The sequence below is a fragment of the Gopherus evgoodei genome, chromosome 1, assembly GCF_007399415.2.
Source record: "Gopherus evgoodei ecotype Sinaloan lineage chromosome 1, rGopEvg1_v1.p, whole genome shotgun sequence".
In the NCBI taxonomy this organism is placed as follows: Eukaryota; Metazoa; Chordata; order Testudines; family Testudinidae; genus Gopherus; species Gopherus evgoodei.
Genome location: NC_044322.1, coordinates 99,310,395 through 99,326,344, shown reverse-complemented (window position 1 = coordinate 99,326,344; position 15,950 = coordinate 99,310,395). Strand labels below are relative to the sequence as shown.

At 53.3% G+C, this 15,950-nt stretch overlaps 1 protein-coding gene and 1 long non-coding RNA gene across 2 annotated transcripts in view; one reads left to right on the top strand and one right to left on the bottom strand.

Annotated features, from left to right (window-relative positions):
- Positions 1–15,950, top strand: part of TMTC4 (transmembrane O-mannosyltransferase targeting cadherins 4) — a 95,147-nt gene that overhangs the window by 60,093 nt on the left and 19,104 nt on the right. The gene's annotated exons all lie outside the window — the stretch shown is intronic.
- LOC115654144 lies at positions 9,325–15,611 on the bottom strand. The gene is made up of 3 exons (XR_004001126.1): positions 15,455–15,611; positions 13,917–13,918; positions 9,325–9,453 (listed from the first exon to the last, which is right to left on the bottom strand). It is a non-coding gene; the product is annotated as an uncharacterized LOC115654144 (long non-coding RNA).

Below are 15,950 nucleotides of genomic sequence, written 5' to 3'. Positions count from 1 at the left end.
GAGGTTTCGGGAAAAAAACCGGTAGGAAGATCTCCTGGTTGACGTGTAAGGCCGAGACCACCTTGAGGAGAAAGGCAGGGTGCGGTCTCAGCTGCACCTTATCTTTATGGAAGACTGTATACGGGGGATCTACCGTGAGCGCCCGGAGTTCCGACACCCGTCTAGCTGAGGTAATAGCTACTAAAAAGGCAGTCTTCCAAGAAAGATAGAGCAGGGAGCAAGTAGCTAACGGCTCAAAGGGGGGCCCCATGAGCCGAGACAACACCAGGTTAAGGTCCCAGGTAGGGGCAGGGGGTCGGACGTTAGGGTAGAGACGGTCCAGCCCCTTAAGGAATCTAGTCACCGTCGCGTGAGAGAAAACGGAGCGGCCATCCCCATCCGGGTGAAAGGTGGAGATAGCCGCCAGGTGGACCCGTAGGGACGATATCGCCAGGCCCTGTTGCTTAAGGGACCAAAGATAGTCCAAAATATTGGCCACCGAAACTTCCATCGGGAGGAGACCCTTCTCCACGCACCAATAGGAGAAACGCTTCCACTTGGCCGAATACGTCGCTCTAGTGGAAGGCTTCCTGCTGCCCAAGAGTACCTCACGTACCGGGGTGGAGCAGCGCAACTCAGAACTGGTCAGCCACGCAGGAGCCACGCTGCTAGGTGCAGCGACTGGAGGTCCGGGTGACAGAGAGTTCTGTGGTCCTGGGTGATCAGGTCCGGGTGAAGGGGCAGAGGAACTGCGTTGGCTATGGCCAGGTCCAGCAACATGGGGTACCAATGTTGCCTGGGCCACGCCGGGGCTACCATGATCACACGGGCCCTGTCCCTGCGCACCTTCAGAAGGACCCTGTGGACCAGCGGGAACGGGGGGAACGCGTAGAACAAGTGTGTCGTCCACGGAATAAGGAAGGTGTCCGCTATAGACCCGGGTTCCCGGCCCCGAAAGGAGCAGAACGCCTGGCATTTCCTGTTCCCCCTGGACGCAAAGAGGTCCACGCGGGGACAACCCCACCTCTGGAAAATCGAGAGGGCGACGTCTGGGCGGAGGGACCATTCGTGCGCGAGGAAGGATCTGCTCAGGCGGTCCGCCAGCGTGTTCTGTACTCCGGGGAGGAAGGAAGCCGTGAGGTGAATGGAGTGGGCTATACAAAAGTCCCAGAGTCACATCGCCTCGCGACATAGGGGAGAGGATCTGGTGCCACCCTGCTTGTTGATATAGTACATGGTTGTCGTGTTGTCGGTAAATACCGCGACACAACGACCCTGAAGCTGGTGACAGAACGTTTGACAAGCAAGGCGGACCGCTCTCAACTCCCGCATGTTGATGTGTAGTTCCACCTCCTGTGGAGACCACAGGCCCTGTGTCCTCAGGGTTCCCAGGTGGGCCCCCCAGCCGAGATCGGAGGCATCCGTCGTTAGGGACACCGAGGGCTGGGGTGGGTGGAATGGGAGCCCCGCACACACGACGGATTGGTCTAGCCACCAACTGAGAGAATCCAACACCCCGTGGGGGATTGTGATCAGCATGTCTAGTGACTGCCTTGTCGGCCGATAATGTGCGATGAGCCAGGACTGGAGGGGCCTCATGCGGAGCCGTGCATACCCGGTCACGAATGTGCAGGCTGCCATATGGCCTAACAGGGTTAGACATGTCCGTATCGATGTCAGGGGGGCTGCCAGCAAGCGCTGAACGATCGCCGACAACGACTGGAACCTCGGCAGCGGCAGAAGGGCCCTGGCTACGGTGGAGTCCAGGATGGCCCCAATGAACTCCACCCTCTGCGAGGGGAGCAGGGTGGACTTGTCCACGTTGATCATGAGGCCCAAGGTAGCAAACAGGCCGGTGATCCTGTGGACGTGGCTGCAGACCTGCAGCTCCGACGTGCCCCGAATTAACCAATCGTTGAGGTAAGGGAACACGTGAATGCGACTGCGCCGAAGATGTGCCACAACGACGGCCATGCATTTTGTGAATACCCTCGGAGCCGTAGAAAGGCCAAATGGGAGGACCGCAAATTGGTAGTGAAGGCGGCCGACCACGAACCGAAGGAAACGTCTGTGGTGTGGCCATATGGCAATATGAAAATAAGCATCCTGCATGTCGAGGGCGGCATACCAGTCTCCAGGATCCAGGGATGGGATAATGGTCCCCAGGGATACCATGCGGAACTTCAACTTTACTAGATATTTGTTGAGCTCTCGCAGGTCGAGGATAGGCCTGAGGCCTCCCTTGGCCTTGGGGATCAGAAAGTAGCGGGAATAAAACCCCTTGCCCTTCTCGTTCTCCGGAACCGCCTCTATAGCTCCTTTGCTGAGGAGTGTCTGTACCTCCTGGCGGAGGAATTGCTCGTGAGAGGGGTCCCTGAAGAGGGACGAGGATGGGGGGCGGAAGGGAGGAAATGATACAAACTGCAGACTGTATCCCATCTGCACCGTGCGTAAGACCCAGCGGTCGGATGTTATCCGGGACCACACCTGGAGGAAAAACGAAAGGCGGTTGGAAAACGGGGGGAAAGGATCCATGGGAGATACTGGTATTACGCCCTCGGGCGCACCTTCAAAACGAAGGATTGGGTCCAGGTGGGGCTTTAGAGGAGCTTTGGTTTTGCCCCCCTTGATTGCCCGACGGCCTGCGCCTGCCATTTCTGCCGCGGCGCCTATTAAGGTCCTGCCGCTGGCGGAACTGGGGGTATGGCCGATGCTGCTGCTGTTGCTGCGGTCGGAAGGGTCTGCGTTGCGTCCCAGGCGTGTGCATACCAAGGGAGCGCATAATGACCCGATTGTCCTTAAGACTTTTCAGTCTGGGGTCCGTCTTCTCCGAGAACAGGCCCTGGCCTTCGAATGGGAGGTCCTGGATGGTGTATTGGAGCTCCGGAGGAAGGCCAGAAACCTGAAGCCAGGAGATGCGGCGCATCGTCACCCCCGAGGCGAGGGTACGGGCAGCCGAGTCTGCCGTGTCCAAGGAGGCCTGCAATGAGGTTCGTGCAACCTTTTTGCCCTCGTCAAGAATCGCAGCAAATTCTTGACGCGCCTCTTGTGGCAGCAGCTCTTTGAACTTATCTGCTGCCACCCAAGAGTTAAATGCGTAGCGGCTAAGAAGGGCTTGCTGGTTGGAAACCCTGAGCTGAAGGGCCCCAGCCGAATAAACCTTGTGGCCGAGGAGGTCCATACGCCTGGCCTCCTTGGATTTGGGGGTTGGGGCTTCCTGTCCGTGACGCTCCCTCTCGTTCACCGACTGTACCACCAGGGAACATGATGTCGGGTGAATATGGAGGTACTCATAGCCCTTGGAGGGGGCCATGTACTTCCTTTCGATGCCCCGTGCAGTAGGGGGGATGGAGGCTGGAGATTGCCAGATTGTATTGGCGTTGGCCTGGATCGTCCGAATAAAGGGGAGGGCGACCCTGGTGGAAGCATCGGAGGAGAGGATGCTGACGATGGGGTCCTCGATCTCAGAGACCTCCTCAGCTTGCAGGCTCAGATTCTGTGTTACGCGCCTGAGGAGGTCTTGATGTGCCCTGAGATCCAGAGGAGGAGGGCTATTAGAGGAAGTGCGAGCCACCGCCTCATCGGGAGAAGACGATGAAGAGACCCCTGGCAAGAGAGTGTCCAGCGGGGGGTCCGCCTCAGCCCTCGCCTCTGGCTCAGGAGGGAGATCAGGGTCCTGATGCTTTGACCCGTCCTCCCCGTCCGGGGAGGGAGGGGGGCGAGACAACGTCGCCTCAGGTGCCCTGTGCTCTGCCGTTGCAGGCCTAGGAGGAAGCTGTTGGGGGCCCTGGGCTTGATGGTACGCCCAGGGTGTCCAGAACCCCCACTGTTGTGGACCCTGGTCCTGTTGCGGAGGGTCTTGGAAAAGCGCCGCTTGTCTGTCAGTGCCCAGCGCGTATACACTGTCCGCCTGCGATGACACCGACGGCTGTCTGGAAGGCCATGGAGGGGCCGACCGCGGCTGGTAAGAGTCTCTGCGTCCTGGCGCCGAAGATGTTCTCGGTGCCAGGGATCGGGACCGGGAGCCATACCGGTGCCGGGATCGGGACCGGGGTCTGTCATGGACTCGGTGCCGGGATCGGGACCGGTACCGGCCGCCGTCTCGGTGCCTAGATCAGGACCGGGACCTGCCACCGACGCGGTGTCGGGAGGTCGACCGGGACTGGGACCTGCCACCAGCTCGGTGCCGGGAGGTCGACTGGCGCGCTGATCGACGGCGGGACTGGCTCCTGGAGTCCCGGTGCCGGTATCGGCGGCTGGAACCAGACCGTGACCGTCTGGAGGCCGATCGGTGCTGCGAGTACGACCAGTACCGCCGAGGGGAACGGTGCTGGGACTGCGAGCGGCGGCGGGATCTTGAGTGACCATGGTGCCGGGACCTCGACAGCGAGCGTGAGTCCCGAGACGGTGCCGACATCATAGGTTTGCCCCTGGACGCTACCCGCACCGGAGGTACTGGGGGTGGAGGCTGAGTAGACTCAGTCAGGGCAATGAGGTCCCGTGCCGAGACGAAGGTCTCCGGTGTCGATGGGACCAATAGCTCAACCCCAGATCTTATGGGGGAGCTCGGCAGGACCGGACTCGACGGACCCTCCGGGCCCGGAGTCGACGGTGCCGGTAGCGCTGCGGCCGATGTCAGTGCCGGGCGCTCCACTCGAGTCTGCCTGGATGGAGTTGCAGACTTCGAGGGTCTTGCTTCTGCACCCGGTGCCGGGGAAGGTCGGTGCCGGGGAGTCTTTCCGGTGCCGGCGCGATCCGGTGCCGGTGTCGAAATAACGGCCTGCGAAGCTGCCGGGTCGAGTGCCGCTTCCATGAGGAGAGTCCTAAGTCTCTGGTCTCTCTCCTTCTTTGTTCTAGGCTTAAAAGCCTTGCAAATGCGGCACTTGTCTGACCTGTGCAATTCCCCCAGGCACTTTAGACACGCGTCGTGAGGGTCGCTGGTCGGCATCGGCTTCTTACAGGCCGCACATTGCTTGAAGCCCGGCGAACCAGGCATGAGCCTGGTGCCGGGAGCCGGGGAGGGCTACGGCCCAAACTGGCTAACAAATATCTACAATATTTACACTATTAACTATATATAACTAACTACACTTAACTACTAACTATCAACCGTAGAACAAGGAGAGCTAGGGACGTGGAGGACAGCTATGCCGCGCTCCACAGTTCCAATGACCGACACGGCGGTAAGAAGGAACTGAGGAGCGGGTGGGCCGGCAGGGGTATATATCGGGTACCATGGTGGCGCCACTCTAGGGGTCGACCTGCTGGCCCACTGGAGTTGCTAGGGTAAAAAGTTTCCGACGAACGTGCACGCGCAGCACGCACACCTAACTGGAATGGATGTGAGCAATCACTCGAAGAAGAAGGCATGTTTTCTAATCCCTTAATCATTCTCATGGCTCTTTTCTGAACCCTCTTCTATTTATCAACATCCTTCTTCAATTCTGGACACTAGAACTGGACACAGTATTCTGGCAGCAGTTGCCCAAGTGCCAAATACAGAAGTAAATAACTTCTCTAATCCTACAGAGTTTCCAATTTATGCATTTTGGCCACAGTGTGACACTGGGAATTCATCTTTGTGACCCTAAAATCTTATACTCTGATTTCAGTTGTCTCCTTTATATTCATATTTGTTTACAGGGTGATTGGAAACAACCTCGAAGAAAGGGAAAGCATCACAGACTTTATAAAACTACAGTAAAGAACAAAATTGTCAGACACACAGATGAACATAATTTGTTGGGGAAGAGTCAACATGGTTTTGGTAAAGGGAAATCATGCCTCACCAATCTACTAGAATTCTTTGAGGGTGTCAACACGCATGTGGACAAAGGGGATCCAGTGGATATAGTGTATTTAGATTTTCAGAAAGCCTTTGACAAGCTCCCTCACCAAAGGCTCTTAAGCAAAGTAAGCAGTCATGTAATAAGAGGGACAGTCTCTCATGGATAGGTAACTGGTTAAAAGATAGGAAACAAAGGGTAGGAATAAATGGTCAGTTTTCAGAATGGAGAGGTAAATATTGGTGTCCTCCAACGGTCTGTACGGGGACCAGTCTGATTCAACATATTCATAAATGATCTGGAAAAAGGGGTAAATAGTGAGGTGGCAAAATTTGGAGATAATACAAAGCTACTCAAGATAGTTAAGTACCAGGCAGACTGCAAAGAGCTACAAAAGGATCTCTCAAAACTGTGACTGGGCAACAAAGTGGCAGATGAAATTCAGTGTTGATAAATGCAAAGTAATGCACATTGGAAAACATAATCCCAACTATACCTATAAAATGATGGGGTCTAAATTAGCTGTTACCACTCAAGAAAGAGATCTTGGAGTCATTGGGGAAGTTCTCTGACAACATCCACTCAGTGTGCAGCGGCAGTCAAATATGCAAACAATGTTGGGAATCATTAAGAAAGGGATAGATAATAAGCAGAAAATATCATATTGCCTCTATATAAATCCGTAGTACACCCACATCTTGAATACTGTGTGCAGATGTGATCGCCCCATCTCAAAAAAGATATATTGGAATTGGAAAAGGTTCAGAAAAGGGCAACAAAAATGATTAGGGATATGGAATGGCTGCTATATGAGGAGAAATTAATAAGACGGGGACTTTTCAGCTTGGAAAAAAGATGACCAATGGATATGATAGAGGTCTAAAATCATGACTGGTGTGGAGAAAGTAAATAAGGAAGTGTTATTTATGCCTCATAACACAAGAACTAGGAGTCACCAAATTAAGTTAACAGGCAGCAGGTTTAAAAAAAAAGGAGTATTTTTTTCCACACAATGCACAGTCAGCCTGTGGAACTCCTTGCCAGAGGATGTTGTGAAGGCCAAGACTATAACAGGCTTCAAAAAAGAACTAGATATATTCATGGAGGATAGGTCCATCAAAGGATATTAGCCAGGATGGGCAGGGATGGTTTCCCTAGCCTCTGTTTGCCAGAAGCTGGGAATGGGCAATAGGGGATGGATCACTTGATAATTACCTGTTCTGTTCATTCCCTCTGGGGCACCTGGTGTTGGCCACTGTTGGAAGACACGATACTGGGCTAGATGGACCTTTGGTCTGACCCAGTATGGCCATTCTTATGTTTATTTAGAATATAAATAAAGTGTTCCCTTTAATATCAGATTTGATCATTGATTTTCTTTCACAACTGAAAGATGGTTGTACTCATGAGCAGACATTACTTTGTTGGAGAGGGAATAAAATGTACTATACCATGTAACCAGTGTTCCAACTGAAGGCTGTGTGAGTTTTAAAAAAAAAAAAAAATTATGTCATTCCCACTTCTACTGCCCCTAGCTGAAAAAACAGAGGAATCGGTTGGACAAAAACGTTGCTTTTGTGTAGGGGAACAACATTGTTTCTCTCGAGCATTGTGTTTCAAGCACTGCTTATCAATCTACTGTAGAACAGTATTCTGTTACATTGCCTGCTTGATAATTGTTTGTATTGATTTCCTAATCCCGCTGGTATATTATGCAAAGACAACTATATAGGGTCAGATCTTTGGCTAGTATAAATTGGGGAAGCTCCATTAGCTTCAGTGGAGCCATGCTGGCCTATATCAGCTGAGGGTCTGCTGTACAGTATCTCTAAAATACTACAGTGCATTTTTAGATTACACCTTTCCAGTCACCCAGCTCTTAGAGAGCACTGTGCTGTTACACAACTGTAAGGAATTTTCCTCTTAACGCTATTAATATAAGATAATTACCTGTTAAGACTGGTAAAGAAGTGTGTGGGCATAATATAATAGGTCATTTCCAGTTAACATCTTCCTTTTAATACTGATTTGACAATGAAATGCTACACAGCCCATAAATGTTTAAACAGGAAACAAAAGTGCTCTTCTGGAGCACATGTGCATATTCCCACTGAAGGCAGTTTTGTTTCTCAAGGCAGAATTTAAAATATTATAGTCTAATTATTAAAGGACAGATTTTTTTTTTCCTGGACTTCACCCAGGTGCACAGTGGGTAGGGAACAGATCAGGAGCTCCCCTTGAGTAGCAAACCAAGCGGAATTGCATCTCTTGTGCTCAGTGGAAGGCGGGTTCTTACTCCCCTCTGAGGACACAAGGGGGCCAGGAAGCTGGTCCATGGGTCTCTTGTGTAATGGCTAGTGGAGCTAACTGGCTGGCTACATGGCAGAAGTAAGCTGCACTTCATCAGTGTCTCTGTGTGTGTGAGCCTGTTGGTAGTCTTGCTGCCCTTTGAAATGGGCTATTCCTACATGGTGCAATTTAGCGGTTAATCTGGCTGGAAAATAGCTTCCCATTAATGTACCTCTATTTCCCCCATCCTAAAGGGATAAGCTCACAGAAAGTGATGTGACTTCCCAGCCAGGTGCAGCCCTAGAATAGCTGCCAGCAACTGGTGCCCTAGACGAACCATGCAGTCGGCACCTCCAAACCCCAAGGGCAGATCTAGGCTGAGATTTTGGGGAAACTGGGAAACATTTTGCCCCTTTTTTCCTTTTCATTTTTAAGCACTTTTTTTTAAACAGAAGCTTCATTAGTTGGTTTGTCTGTCCATCCATCTGTCCAGTCAATGTTTCTGAGATCAGTTAAAGTAGAGACATGAAATTTTCAGATTTGTACACGACAGATGATATTTCAGTCCGATTTCAAATAAAAATGCATTAAAAATGTTATTTTTATTACAAATACAAAATCATCCATTACGCTATCCTGCTTTAACTGCCATTACCACCACATCCAATATAGAAACAAATAAGAAAACTCTTCAATGAACTTTTATCTGTATTTACAAAACACTCAAAATAGAAAACACTCAGTGCTCTTAAAACTTGACTTTTCTTTAAGTTTTTAAAATTCAGGCACTAGTTCTTTTAGATCCAGTTTTCCAGCTATTTCATGCTCTATTGACATTGTGGCAAGTCTGACAAGTCTCTTTTGCACCATTGTTGAATGCAGATAACGTTTTTATCAATTTTAACTTTGAGAAGCTACGTTCCCCACTACCTACGGAAACTGGCAAAGTTAAAAGAATGCGTAGAACTATAAAAATTTTTGGAAAACTGAGTTTTTTTTCACAAACAAACTTCAGTACTTCTTCAGGAGTGGAATGTTTCTTAAGTCATCTTGAAAAAGCCTGAAACTCACTACACAAATCTGTAGCATCGATGTCTTTTGAATTTTCATGAGTCAATGCCAACTCCAGTTTTATACAAAATTCTCTTATCTGTTCTGCTGTTTTCTTTTGCAAGCTGTAGATATCATACAGAAAGCCAAATACTGACTCTAGCTGCTGCATCTGTTGAAATCTTTCATCAACTGAGTGATAGTAGTATCAAGGACTGCGAAGTAGAAATTCACTTTGAACCTTTGTTTTGGGTTCTGAATGGGTGTGTCTCGTCCTTCATACGAAAACTGCTGTTTCTTTTGCTGAATGCGAACTGGCTCTGGTTCAAATTCTGTTGGAAAGTCTATTCTTCGAGTGGTTGTTCATGTCCATTCAAAGTAGGTGTGCGTGCGCTGCGTGCACGCCAGCTGGAAGATTTTCCCCTAGCAGCATCCGTAGGGTCGGCCCGGGCGCCCCCTGGAGTGGCGCCACCACTGCGCCCTATAAAGGGGCCCACCGACCCTCCACCCCCTCAGTTCCTTCTTACTGCCGGTGATGGCTAGCTGGAACTTCTCTTGCGTAGCATTTTGGCAGTGTCCTATCCTTACCGTTTAGTCCGTGCATTCAGTTATTGTATAGTTAGTTAGATAGATCTTTGTATATAGTTTTCGTAGTTGGGGGGTTCCCCCCCCCAGAGTCTTCGTTGCTCGCTGGGACATGCCCGGGTCTCCTGGGTGTTCAAACTCTGCGAGAACTGCGGAAAATTCATGCCCAAAAGTGACCCGCACTCTGCGTGTTTGAGGTGCCTCGGAGAGAACCACCAAAAGGACCGGTGCTATATCTGTAGAGGCTTCCGCCCGCGAACTCTTAAGGACAGGGCTCAAGGACTTAGAGTCCTCCTGATGGAGGCGGTCCTACGACCACCCTCAGACCCAGAACTGGCCGAGGCGGGGCCCAGCACGTCATCCTCGGTGCAGACTGCCCCGGCACTGGCATCAGGACTTAGGGCCCAGCCCAAGTCGTCGAAAAACCCGCACCAGACGGAGTCGGGTCATAGGAAGTTGGCCTAAGTGCGGCACCGCTCACCTTCTCTGGTGCCCACTAAGAGAAGGAAGCTGGTGATGGATCGGTCACCCCACTAGGATCCGAGGCCAACGCCGTCCGCTGGTGTAAGCTGACAGGCTGGACTGCAGCCCTCAGCGGTTCTGCCGACTCCCGCACCGCAGAGAGGGCGGTCGCGTCTGGACCAGCCTAATTCCCCGGACCTTAGCGGAGACATATGTCCCCCATCGACGCCGGAGGCGTTCGAGGCGGCCTCAGGCCTAATGGTCTCCCGGCACCGGCCTCCCCGCATCGTAGGGAGTTGCCTACTGTGGCCCGTCCACCAGTGCAATCTAGAGGCAAGCCGGCCATGCTGTCGCCTCCCTCCCCGCACTGCGCTGTGAAGGCGGCACAGGACCAGATGAGAGCCTCCCGCCGCCTCAACACCGCTCTCCTTTGGCACCGGGTGCTGCTCCCCCCAGGTCCTCGTACTCAGAGACCTCAGACTCAGAGGCAGACTCCTATCACTCCAGCCGGTCGCGGAGCAGGAGATTGGTGTCGGGTGTGAACCACCAGCGTTACCCGCAGTGGCAGCAACAATGGCAGCCGCCCTCTCAGTGGCCGTTTTGGACTCCCTGGGCCTACCATCAGTCGGTAGGCCAGGTGTTTCGCCCTCGGTCACGGTCGGCTTCGGTGTCCTCAACATCGGTGGCCCCGGCGCAGCTGCCTCCCCCACTGGCACCGTCGCCGGGCAGGGGTGTGCCATCGTCAAGTTCAGCACCCCCTAACTGGGCAGCGGCACCGGCAATGGCTTTCGTTCGGGCTCCGCCGGCACCGCATGATACACTAAGTCGCTCACTGGTGACCCCGGTACTGGCCGCGGTGCTGCATTTAGACTCAGAACCAGCACCGCAACCTCAATACCGTGTGCCGCAGGACCCCGAGGGGCTGCATGCACTGGAGGAAGGGCCAGTCCATGTAATCTCATCCTCCTCCCCGGACGAGGCAGTCTTGGGCACGGTTGTGGCACCGGCCCTAGAGGACACTCGAATTCTCCAACAATTGCTTTGGCGAGCAGCTTAAAGCCTCGCAATCCAAGCGGAGGAGATCGAGGTGGACGTGGACCTGTAGTGGACATTCTGGCCCCCTTAAGGCCATCCAGGGTGGCCCTCCCACTGATAAAGACTATAGCTGATACGTCTCGCACCCTGTGGCAAACACCAGCCTCATTGGCCCCTACCGCCAAGAGGACGGAGCGGCGCTACTTCGTCCGCTCTAAAGGGCATGAACACCTGTATGCCCACCCTTCCCCGGACTCCCTGGTGGTAGATGTGGCTAACTAGCGGAATCGTCAAGGGTTTCAGGGGTCAAGACTGAAGAGCAGGGATGCAAAAAGACTTGAGCTCTTTGGTAGAAAGTTGTACTCCATGGAGGGACTCCAACTCCGCATTGCCAATCAACAGGTAATAGTAAGCTGATATGGCCATAACACGTGTTCCGCCATGTCGAAGTTTGCGGAGCTCCTTCCCCAGGACTTAAGATCAGAGTTTTCAGCCCTAGTGGAGGAGGGCAAACTGATCTCTCGAGCCTCCCTCCAGGCCGCCTTAGATGCGGCGGACTCAGCCTTGCGCACCCTGGCCATAGGCCTGGTCATGCAGTGGGGAGCCTGGCTCCAGGTCTCGGGCCTGCCCTGTGAGGTCCAGCAGAAGATTCAAGACCTCCCCTTCGAAGGGCAGATGCTGTTTTCGGAGAAAACGACAAACGTCTGCATAGCTTAAAGGACTGGAGGGCCATGCTTCGTTCGCTGGGCTTGCATACCCCCATGACCCAGCGCAGACAATTTAGGCCACAGGCGGCCCCTCGCCCATACCAGCCACAAACTGTCCAGGAGCTGGGGCACAGGCAGGGCAGAAATGGCAGGAGGCGTCACCAGCGCCACCCCTACAGCCATGCGTCTGGCCAATCGAGACCACCATCTGGGCCTAGACCCCCTATTTGATGGTACGGTCAAGGGCGACCTACCGATCGAGACTCTGGATCCTTCCACGCCTACCTTTGGGTTACGTCTGTCCCACTTCTACCGTGCCTGGTCCCGAATTACGTCGGACAAATGGGTGCTCCGCACAGTAGAGAGGGGATATTCTATCCAGTTCTCCTCCCTTCTGCCCCACCAACCTCCCTCCCCGTCCCTCTTCAGGGACCCGTCTCACGAGCAACTTCTGATTCAAGAAGTGAAGTCCCTCACGGAGGTAGGGGCAGTGGAGGAAGTCCCGCGGGAGCTCGGGACAAAGGTTTCTACTCCTGGTATTTTCTCATACCGAAGGCAAAAGGGGGCCTGAGACCCATCCTAGACATGCAGCGGCTGAACAAGTTTGTGAGAAAACTCAAGTTCCACATGGTCTCCCTGTCCTCGATCATCCCCTCCCTGGATCCAGGAGATTGGTATGCCGCCCTCGACTTAAAGGACGCCTATTTCCACATTGCCATAATTCCACGGCACCATCGGTACCTCAGGTTCGTCGTGGCCGACATCTATCTGCAGTTCACGGTGCTCCTGTTCGGCCTGTTAGCTGCTCCCAGGGTATTAACGAAGTGCATGGCGGTCGTGGCGGCCTTCCTGCACAGGCGGGACATCCAGTTATTTCACTACCTGGACGACTGGCTCATAAAGAGCTGCTCCAAGGAGCAGGTAGAGACCCAGGTGTGCTTCATCAGGCAGACCTTTCTCGATCTTGGCCTCCTCTTAAACAAAGCCAAATCCACCCTGTCTCTGACTCAACGAATAGAATTCATAGGAGCGGTTCTGGACTCCACACACGCCAAAGCGTAGCTGCCGGAGTCCAGGTTCCGTGCAATTTCCGAGCTCATCCTCGGACTGAACCGCGCCCAGTCACCACGGCAAGAGTTTGCCTCTGGCTGCTGGGCCACATGGCAGCATGCACCTATGTGGTGGTCCATGCCAGATTCCGGCTTCGCCCGCTGCAGTCCTGGTTGGCGACAATTTATCGCCCGGGTAGGGACCCCCTGGACTCAGTGGTGTCCGTTCCCCGCTTGGTGCTGAGCTCACTATGGTGGTGGCTTGACCCACGGGAAGTCTGCATGGGTGTCCCCTTTGCTGCCCTGCAGCCCTCCCTCTCCCTGGTGACAGACGCCTCAGATCGAGGTTGGGGAGCGCACCTGGGACGCCTCAGGACGCAGGGCTTGTGTTCGCCGGAGGACCTCGAGTTGCATATCAGTGTCAGGGAGCTGAGAGCGGTCCGCCTGGCGTGTTTGACCTTCCGGTCTCACCTGGCCGGCAGGTGTGTTTCAGTCCTTTCGGACAACACGGCGGCAGTCTTTTATATCAACAAACGGGGGTGCACGCTCCTCTCCCCTCTGCAGGGAAGCCCTCGCGCTGTGGGATTTCTGCGTTCACAATGCCACTCAACTGACAGCGTTCTATCTTCCGGGGGAGCAGAACGGTTTGGCGGACACCCTCAGCCGCTCATTCCAGGGTCACGAGTGGTCCCTCCGATGGGATGTGGTGCGCTCAATTTTCCAGCTCTGGGGCTTTCCCCGGTTAGACCTGTTTGCTTCAAGGGAAAACAGGAAGTGCCGATGGTTTTGCTCCCTCTTGGGCCGCAGTTGGGGGTCTCTGTCAGACGCCTTCCTTCAGCCATGGGAGGACGGTCTGCTCTACGCCTTCCCTCCGATCCCCCCGATACACAGGGTGCTTTTAAAGGTTCGCAGGGATCACGCCAGGGTGATCCTGATAGCTCTGGGGTGGCCACGCCAGCATTGGTACACATCACTCCTGCACATGTCTGTTCAGGCGCCCCTGATGCTGCCCTCCTCCCGGACCTGATCACGCAGGACCGGGGCTCCCTCCACCCTCCGAACCTCATGTCCCTTCACCTCACAGCCTGAATGCTCCATGGCTGAACCCGGCGGAGTTGCAGTACTCCCAGCAGGTCAGGCAGGTGCTGCTGGGTAGCAGGAAGCTGTCAACTAGGGCCACCTACCTGGCTAAATGGAAGCACGTCTCCATATGGTCTGGTCAGCAAGGTCTCGACCCGCTGGGGGTACCAATTCCAGCTGTCCTTGACTATTTGCTTCACCTAAGACAACTGGGCTTTTCCGTTTCCTCCATTCGCGTTCACTTGGCAGCCGTATCCGCTTTTCATCTGGGAGAGGGGGGTGCCTCAGTGTTTGCGAACCTGCTGGTTGGGTGTTTCCTCAAGGGTATGGACAGGCTCTTTCCGCACGTCCGTCAGCCGACCCCTGCTTGGGACCTGAATCTGGCCCTCTCCGTCCTCTCGGGGCCTCCCTTCGAGCCTCTGGCTTCGTGCTCCCTGCTGTACCTGTACCGCCTTCCTGGTGGCGATAATCTCGGCTCGATGGGTGTCGGAGCTTTGAGCGTTAACATCTGAGACCCCGTACACAGTCTTTTACAAGGACAAGGTCCAACTTAGACCTCATCCGGCTTTCCTACCCAAGGTCGTTTCACAGTTCCACATGGGTCAAGATATCTTTCTCTCGGTGTTTTATCTGAAACCACACGCCTTCAGCGAAGAGCGGAGGCTACACTCCCTGGATGTCCGCAGGGCCTTGGCCTTTTACATAGAGCGTACCAAGCCATTCAGAAGCTCAACCCAGCTCTTCATCGCAGTGGCAGAAAGGATGAAGGGGCTCCTGGTCTCCTCTCAGTGAATCTCTTCGTGGATCGCGACTTGCATCCGAGAATGCTACCGTATAGCTAAGACCCCTGTCCCTCCGGTCACGGCCCACTCCATTAGGGCACAGGCCTCCTCTGCGGCGTTCCTTGCTCAGGTTCCGACTCGGGAGATTTGTAGAGCGGTCACATGGTCCTCCATCCACACGTTCTCGTCTCACTATGCCATCACGCACCAGGTAGGGATGATGCAGCCTTTGGTCGCGCAGTACTCCAGTCAGCAGTGATCTCTGACCACACCTCCTGAGGTTAGGCTTGTGAGTCACCTACTTTGAATGGACATGAACAACCACTCGAAGAAGAAAAAACGGTTACCCATCTTTTAGTAACTGTTGTTCTTCGAGATGTGTTGTTCATGTCCATTCCAACACCCACCCTCCTGCCCCTCTGTCGGAGTGCCGGCAAGAAGGAACTGAGGGGGTGGAGGGTCGGCGGGCCCCTTTATAGGGCGCCGTGGTGGCGCCACTCCAGGAGGCGCCTGGGCCAACCCTATGGACGCTGCTAGGGGAAAATCTTCCGGCTGGTGTGCACTTGGCACGTGCACACCTACTTTGAATGGACATGAACAACACATCTTGAAGAACAACAGTTACTAAAAGGTGGGTAACCGTTTTTTACTTCAGCAAGCTCGAGAGAATCTACCAGTGTTCTTTTGAACCCTTCATCACTTCTGAATTCCTCCAGAATATTTTTAGTTTGCTGCAGTTTTTGAATAGCAGAATGTATGTTCAAGTTCTTTCCTGAAGCTGCTTATTAGTGAGGTTAATCTCGAAAAGGATATTATACCACAAAATAAGAAAGTCACAAATTTGAATTTGGAAAGGCCATTTGCAAGAGCTTCTGCATCTGAATGTGCCATATTGCCAGATGATCCAGTAAAGGTAGTATCAGAAATTTCAATTAGGGCATCATAAATGTTTCCAAGTACATACTGAAGAGGCTTCAAAGCATCGGTGCAACTCTTCCATCTTGTCTAAGTGGTATCACAGAGAATTCACATAGCCCATTGGAATCTCCCAATGGTGTGTTGAGCCTGAAAACACATAAACATGTTGCACCAGGTCAAAGAAACTGCTTGCCTCCAAACAGCATCTAGCAGCATCATTTACAACCA